The following is an 8,731-nucleotide window of genomic DNA, read 5'->3' as shown; positions in this document are numbered from 1 at the left end:
CACCAAGATGTGAATGTGAGTGGCTGGAGAAAAAAGATGCATGCCCAGAGGCTAAGAATTCACTAAGACCCAGAGGAAATCAGGCAGAGGTGCTAAACTACATTATAATGTATATTTAATAATCCAACAGTCCCTATGCTACAGATTGTGGTTACAAAAAATGAATGAGATAAAGTCTTTGGGAAGAACATGCTCATAATTTAGGGTTTAGCATCGGACAAATAAACAGCAAACTCCAACACGTGCAATTTCTTATATACTTTTTTGCCATATATGTAAAACAATAGGTTTGGGGCATACCACCCAAAACCCATGGAAAATATTAACCAGAGCACTAACAAAAACAAATATGTGAGTCTAATGAAATACTGATGTGGAGAAAGCTGCCCTGGTATTTTTACCCAGCATCACAGTCAGGCAATCTTTCCCAGCCTAAAACACTAGGGTTTCTATTTCCTCCTTAAAGATAGGCACTGGAGAGTTGTTCCATCAAAATTAAAAAAAATCTCATCCAGAATGGACCCTTCTTCACAATTTTCTTTCACTATAAAGGAAAATGTGTTTGCAGCTTCTGTATCTGTCCTTACAACTACCTCAGAGAGCATCACAGAATGGTTATAAGAGCAATTCCTTAAGTCGATAAGCCGCTTGCACTAAAGGAATTCACTTGTGTAGAATTTATAGCTTTTTTATTAAGGTCTTCATATACTGCTAGGTTTTTTTCTTTTAGGGTGAAAGTGCTTTTCCCCAGTTGCCTCAAAACATTAACATATTGGGAAAAACCACGGAAGAATATAAAATTAGGTACAAAAGTTATTTGTCAGGAAAATGTGCTAACCTGAGTAACTCTGGAAATAAATGGCATCTATACATAAGCATTGTACTCTAGCTGATAACATTTTTCCCATGGGGTAGGGGTTAGCAATTGTGAACTCATTATACACCTATACTGGTATACAACAATCAAGCAAATGGATGGCAGATGGTGGGGGCAAGATTTCTTACTGTTGGAGTGGGAGGTTACATACAGGCACGGGAAGAGGTCTAGAATGATCCATGTGGTATTAGATAGAGTTGGAGCATAAGTATAAACTCATGTTTACCTTAACATAGATACAGATAGTTACATATAAAAATATTTATAGATTCGTGAATATGCACAGGTTAGTATATACACATATATTCCCTTTTTCTGTCAGGTGAGAGGGTCTAGAAGCAACACCCCAGTAGGAACGAGCACACCTAGATTGACAATCTTTATTTCTAATACCATTCTCCAATAAAATGAACCAGGTATCCTTGGAGAAATGGCTAATTCTAGGACAGTGGCAGGAAATATAGAAGATTAGCCTAGAGTGTCTTGTGGTGCCTGAAAGTAAAGCCAAAGCTGGAACATTTTGAGCAAAAAAATAAATAGTATTGGATTATAGCCCAAAGCATAAAATAAATATTCATGAGTCCATAGCGATATAAATAAATTATTGAATACATAAATAAATGGGGGAGAGGATACAAATCTGTGTGGAAAAATTCTAAATGTAGATACTCTACCCTCCAGGAAGTGGAGCATAACTCCTCATTCCTTATGTGTGGGTTGCACATATTGGCTTCCTTCCAAAGACTACAGTATGAAAAGGAGGAAACAAAAGAGAAACCTAGACAAGCTGGAAATATCAACGGTGATAAATCATGTTTATAGTATGTACTCTTGATATGATGTGATGAGAATGAAACTACTTCTGTAGTCTTCCTCTCAAAAATCCATAACAACAGTCTAATCATGAGAAGAGCATCAGATAAATGCCAATTGAGGAACATTCTACAAAAAATTTGACCAGTGTGATGGTTAAGGTTATGTGTCAATTTGGCTAGGCCATGATTATCAAAGTTTGGTAGGTATTATGTAATCATTCTCCATTTTGTGATATGATGTGAGCAGCCAATCAGTTGAAAGGGGAGTTTTCTTGTGGGTGTGAACTGCATCCAATATATATGAAAGTCCTGGCAAAGCTTGCTCCCTCTTGATCCTGCATCTGACTCATCATCCTCTGACCTTCGGTTCTTGGAATGTGAGCCAGCAGCCTGCCTCCTGACCTGCAGATTTGGGGATTCGCTAGCTCCCGTAAACCCATGAGCCAGCAGCCTTCTGTCTGACCTGCTGTTCATCAGCCTCTGCAGTCACCTGCTCTTCATTAGCCCCTGCAACCCTCCAGCCTGGGACTTGCCAACTTCCACAACTGCGTTAGCCATTTCCTATAAGTAATTCTCTCCCTATATATTTATATATATACTTCACTGCTTTTCTCCTCTAGAGAACCCAGTCTAAGACAAATAGCATTTTTAAAACTCTCAAGGTCATCAGAAACAAAGAAAGCCTGAGAAACTGTTCTAGCTAAGAGGAGCCTAAGGATACATAAAGATTAAATGTAATGTGAAATTCTGGATGGGATCCTGGAACAGAAAAAGAAAATTAGGTTAAAACTAAGGAAACATGAATAAAGTATGAACTTTAGTTAATGACAATTTATCAATATTGGTTCATTAATTGTGAAAAATGTATCGTACTAATTAATGTAAGATGGTAATAACTGGGGAAACTGAATATAGGGTATATAATATTTTTCTGCAGTCTTAGCAATTTTTCGTAAGTCTAAAACTATCCAAAGTAGCAATTTATTTAAAAACAAGTAATTGGACATCAGAATCAAGATGGTGGAGTAGGAAGCTCCATGCACCCGTTCTCCTACAGAGAAAGAGAAAAACAAAACAAGCAGAAAATGGCAGTGCTCACCTTCTTGAGCAGCCAGGAGATCATGACAGTGGGACAGGTTTGCAGAATGGTAGGAAGATATTAAGATTTTTTCTTAATGCTGGCTTGATCACCACCCTTGCCCCCATTCAGCAGTTGGTTAAAAGTGGCAGCCACATTTCTGGCTTGGGAGCTTGGCACCTGGTACTGGAATAAGAGCACATTTTATTAATGTAGTGTCGTGTTAGCCTGCCCAAATCAGTTGAGTGAGTTCTCATAGGACCAAAGCATATTGTTTGCCCCTGTTTCTTCCATCTTGGAGGCCACTGGGGTGGAGGAATAGTGGGTACTGGGGCACTGTAAAGTAGACAAAGGAGCTGTGGCCACCTGGTGCAAACAAGGGCAATAGAGACTCAGGGGTGAAAACATCAGAGAGAGAATTTACTTGGGAAATTGGGGCATTTAATGGCACACAAGTGAATTAATTCAGAGGGTTGCATGCAAACCCAGGGCAAGATGCATGCCCAGAAAAAAAAAAAATTGGTAATCCTAAACCTTCTTGTGTGGATCTCCCAGCTCAGTGTAAGCCTGCTTAAGGATTTCCCCAGCATAGAGACAGTCTGAAAAAACGGCAAGAGGTTTTTTTTGGGGGGGGGGAGAAACAGAGGTTTTTTTTTGGGGGGGGTGGGGGGAGAAACAGTTTTCCCCCATTTATTTCTATAAAAGTAGTTTGAAAAAGTTACTAAGCTGACAAACTACCACAGCCTTCTACAATTAAAAAGAGAGAAAAGGAGAAAGGATGACAAAGAAAGGAAAAAAGAAATAAAAATCTCATGGAGAACCTATGTTCTAGAAATATCATACAATGTTATTCAAATGTACGATTTTCAACAACAAGAAAAAAAATCAGAAGTCATACAGAGAAACAGGGAAGGATGATCAATTCAAAGCAATAAAATAAGCCAACAGAGACCATCCTTGAGGAAGACCAGACATTAGACCCACTAGATACAGATTTTAAAACAATGTTTTGAATATACTCAAAGAAATAAAGGAAAATATAGACAAAAAACTAAAGGAAATCAAGAAAACAATGTATTAACAAAATGAGAGTATTAACAAAGAGATAGAAATTATAAAAAGGAACCAAACACAAATTCTGGAGCTTAGAAATACAATAACTGAAATTAAAAATTCACTAGAAGAGTTCACCAGTAGATGTGAGCTGGCAGAAGAGAAGAATCAAAGAACTAGAAGAGAAGACAATTGAAATGATCCAGCCTGAAGAAAAGGAAGAAATAAAGATTAAAGAAAAATGAAGAAAGCATAAGAGAACTGTGGGACACCATTAAATGGATCGATATATGCATTATGGGAAACCCAGAAGCAGAGGAGAAAGAGAACTGGACAGAAAGAATATTTGAAGAAATAATGGTACAACCAAAATGTCCTTCAGTGGGTGAATGGTTAAACAAACTCTTGTATATCTATACCATAGCATATTATTCAGCAATAAAAATAAACGAACTATTGATACACTTAGCAGTTTGTATGGATCTGAAGGGCAGTATGCTGAGTGAACAAAAGCCATCTCAAAACATTCTCAAAATCACAAAACTATAGAAATAATAAATTACTGGTTGCCAGGGCATGGTTGGGGGAGGGAGGGAAATGAGTGTAACTGTAAAGGGTAGCTTCAGGGTGATCTTTGTGGTGTTGGAATAGTTTTGTGTCTTGATTACAGTGGTGGTTACACAAATCTGCACTAGTGAAAATGGTATAGAAGTATACACACACAATGTACTGTTTTTGATATAGTGCTATAGTTGCCTAAGATGTAACCATCAAAGGAAACTGGGTGAAGGGTACATGTGACCTCTCATGCTGTCTTTTCAACTTCCTGTGAATGTATAATTTATTTCCAAATAAAAAGTTTGAAGAAAAGTGATTTATGCTTTAGAATGAGAAATCACTGCAATTTACAAATTTAAAAAGCTGACAATTACCATAAATATCATATAACTCAGAAGATAAGATAATATTTGCATTAATTAACTGAATTTAACACCCCTGTTTTTTTCCATAGGAGCCCTGGTGGCACACTGGTTAAAGTACTCAGCTGCTAACTGAAAGATTGGCAGTTTGAACCCACCATCCACTCCATGGGAGAAAGAGGTGGTTGTCTGCTTTCATAAAGATTTACAGCCTCGGAAACCCTATGGGTAGTTCTACTCTGTCCTATAGGGTCACTATGAGTCAGAATCGACTCAAAAGCAGTGGGTTTGGTTTGGGTTTATTATTTTTTCCCATGTCTTTGACTTCATACTCTTTGCTCATCTCTACACATGACAGTAATTTTGTAATATAATAGAAAAGTAGAAACTTAATTTGGCCTTCCCTCTAGCATGATTGATCAAGATTTGTGTTTTATCACAGATGGCTTAGAAACATTTTTTTGAGCTTCTCAATTTGTTATTGGTGATGGCATGTAAATTTTTAGTGATGTTAATCAAATTGATAAAACCTCTATTGAGTTGCCTTCATATATGAGCTATTATAGATGTATTCAGTGATTTTAGTATTGCTATAAGTTTATGCCCTAAACATACAGGAACTCTGATAAAGCCTGGTATGATCTTTGGCCCTGTACTTTTATTTTACTACTCCTTTATTTTTTACTATCCAGGTGAGTTGGTTCAGTGGGTAGTAGGAGTCTGCCTGGAAGCCATTCTTACAACGGGACTACCAGCAATAACCTGGTGAGAGTGCAAACTACATCAACACTGCCCATCCTCCATAAACTAAATCTATCTCCAACTCAGTTTCTCCTTAATTAGGTACCAAAATGCCTGCAGCCCTTCTGTTGTCGCCAGACTAAGTGGAAGCTGGGGTATAAGTACACAGCAACCTTAACCGATTGCAATTAAAATATCTTCTCGAATTTTACAAAAATACATGTTTATGGCAGTGTACTCCTAGGATGCACTTAATGATAGCTGCCATCGAGTCGACTCCTACTCTTGGCAAACCTATGTACAGCAGAACAAAACATTGCCCAGTCCTGCATCATCCTCACTATTGCTGGCATGTTCTATTCCATCATTGAGGCTGTTGTGCCAGTCCATCTCATTGAAGGTCTCCCACACCCTCATTGGCCCTCTACTTCATCAAACATGATGTCCTCCTCCAATGATGGATGCCTCCTGATGACTCAAAGCAAGTGAGTCAGATAATATTCTATCATAAGCCACAAGATTTTCCTTGGTTAATTTTCATAAGTAGGTTACCAGGCCCTTCTTCTTAGTTTGCCTGAGTGTGGATGCTCCACTCAAACCTGTCCACCATTGATGACCCTACTGGTGTTTGAAATACTGGTGCCATAGCTTCCAGGATCACAGCAACATGCAAGCCACCACGGCACAGCAAACTGACAAATGGGTGGTGGCTAGCTTCATTAGCCTCACAGTGAATCTGCTTCTGATTTTCATGTTATGCTGGCATCTTTTCCCTATTTACCAATCATATATGAGCTAATTCACATTTTAAAAAAGGGGAGTGGGTTTGTAGCAGAGCAGAGGGTATTATCATGTAGGATAAATGCTACAGCATTGAAGAAAGAGTAAAATTTTGACCAGAGTGTTATGGAAGAGTGTGCAACCCAGACAGGAAGCTATATATCAAAACCCTCCCTAACTCCAAGGCTCTGAGTTTGTGAGGGACTCTGAGAGCCGTATCTACAGACCAAGGCTTTGCCCTCCCATAATGAGGAGCCAAAATGGGATGGAATGCTCCAAGTCAAGGGGATCTTTGTTAGCTCTCTGGCTTTCAGAAAACAAACAAATTAAACAAAACAAAATGATTTGTGGCTCTATCATAAGAGGAAATGCAAGGACAGAGCCGTTTGAGTCCTGTGCCTTCCTTGCGTGGAAAGTGGGAACTCACTCACAGACATTGCCTTATACTTCTGAAGCTCTGGCTGCTGGCAGCCTGGAGCCCAGCCAGTCTGCAGTTTGGAAAAGGCCAGCTCCATTTGTTCTGGAGGGAGCCGCAGCAGGGGCTCTACTCCATTCCACCTCCCCAGAAGAGTGAGAACCTTGTTTACCATGAAGCTTTCTCCTTTAGTGCTTGTTCTCCTCCTGGGAACTATATGTAAATAGTTGAACTCGGTAATAATTTAGTTCAGTTAAATCAGAGGCTTTTAAATTTAATGCACATCAGAATCACCCAGAGTGCTTGTTTGCAAGGAGTAGTCTTGGTCATTCCAGGGATCTTAATGCAGGGAGTCCACAGATTTCATTTTGAGAAACTTTCAGCTTTGAGAAACAACCCTGTCCTTTGCGCAGGCTTGGCAGTGGGGACTATTTGATTTTTTTTTTCCAATAGTTGATTCCTACTTAAATTGCTGGGGGCAAAAATAATAAAAAGTGTCCCAACTTATCTGGCTACAATAAATGTTCCACAAATGTTCAGAGAAGCCTGAGCACTTATTGCTTTCACCTAGCATTTTTTTAGTTACTTCTCACTGAGTGCCCTATAGTCCTGACACAACATAGCAATTTCACTCCAGGGGAGGCAAATCTACAGGATCCAGGGACTGGCAAACTGTTCTGCTCTTTCCTCAGCTATCTACCCTCCAGCACCTGAACCACAAATGCAAATTAGGAACAGATACAAATAGCATATGCTCTGAGCGTACATGTTTTCTGTTCTAAAAAGCCCAGTAATCGCTGGTTTCCTAGTGCTCAAACTAGCAGAAGTGTTAATTTTAGATGATTTCCTCTAAATGTATCTGCAATATATCACAAGCTGTGTATGGTTTACAGGTTCAATATAGGGATTCATGGAGCATTTCCACATGTAGAAGGATTCTACTACCACTGCATAAGGCAAGCAATAGAGAAGCCAATTTGCTGGCTCAGAAAGAAAATTCTCCTTCCCTCTAATACAGTAGAATGACTGTTTTTGCTCTGTCACAGACCCTCCACATGGAGAGGTCTTTTTTTCACTTGGTGCTGAGCTTTAGTTGGCCATGCAGTAATGCAACCCACAGGATTTCAGAAAAGATAGGACAGAGGGAAGCTGAAATCTCTACTTGTATATATATTCTCTTTGCTCTCCAAAACTCTCATTCTCCCACCCTAGCTCCTATCCTGCTTCCTGAGAGAAAGTCAAACAAGGATTAAACTAGATATTGACTGTCTCTTGCATGCCAGGCCTATACTAGGTGCATTATCTAATTCAACCCTCTTAACAACTCTGTAAGGTAAACAGTATTTTCATTTGCTGGATTTCCTAGAAAATGGAGCCTCGGGCAAAGATTATGTGCTGATCTTTATATTTGGAAGAGACCTCTCAGGGCAGTGAGAGTGAGGGAAGTAAGGCAGAAAAGGCTACGAAACAAAGCAAAGCAATTTATTACTTCAGTGGACACCACTTCATAACAAGCCCTGAAGAAACACAGCTGGTTGCTCAACAAGCCCACCCAGTCAGATATGCAGGGCGTCTTTGGACAGGCTGTATGAAGAAACTGTGTTTTGGAATATTCCATCAGAAGGAGAAAAGTGAAAGAAATGTATTTGCCTGACTCCTTCCGTCTTCTGCCTCCCATTGGTTGCTTCACCAAACCCTGTAGCAGCTTCTCCAGAAGCCAAATTACACTCCTGTTGGTATATTATTGGAGTACAGAAGTGGCAGAAGGAGCCAGCGAACCCAAGCCTGTGGCTTATCAGCTTCAGGCAGCAGAACCATGTTAGTCTACATGGAGCTGGTCAGTGTGACAGTTGGGTCCTCTAGAAAGTAGATGTTGAAATGCAATTAGGAGTAGTGCAAGGGGTTAACTGAGGAGGGTAACGCCTGTAAAAGATGAAGCAGGAAGAAGTAGAATTGGACAAAGAAAGCCTTCAGACCATGATGCAGACCTAACACTTGTGAAAGGGAAGGAAAGTAAGATTGGGCAAGGAGCGCCTCAAACCTGATGCAGAT

Source organism: Loxodonta africana, chromosome X (genome assembly GCF_030014295.1).
Source record: "Loxodonta africana isolate mLoxAfr1 chromosome X, mLoxAfr1.hap2, whole genome shotgun sequence".
NCBI lineage: Eukaryota > Metazoa > Chordata > Mammalia > Proboscidea > Elephantidae > Loxodonta > Loxodonta africana.
This window is presented reverse-complemented; position numbering follows the sequence as displayed.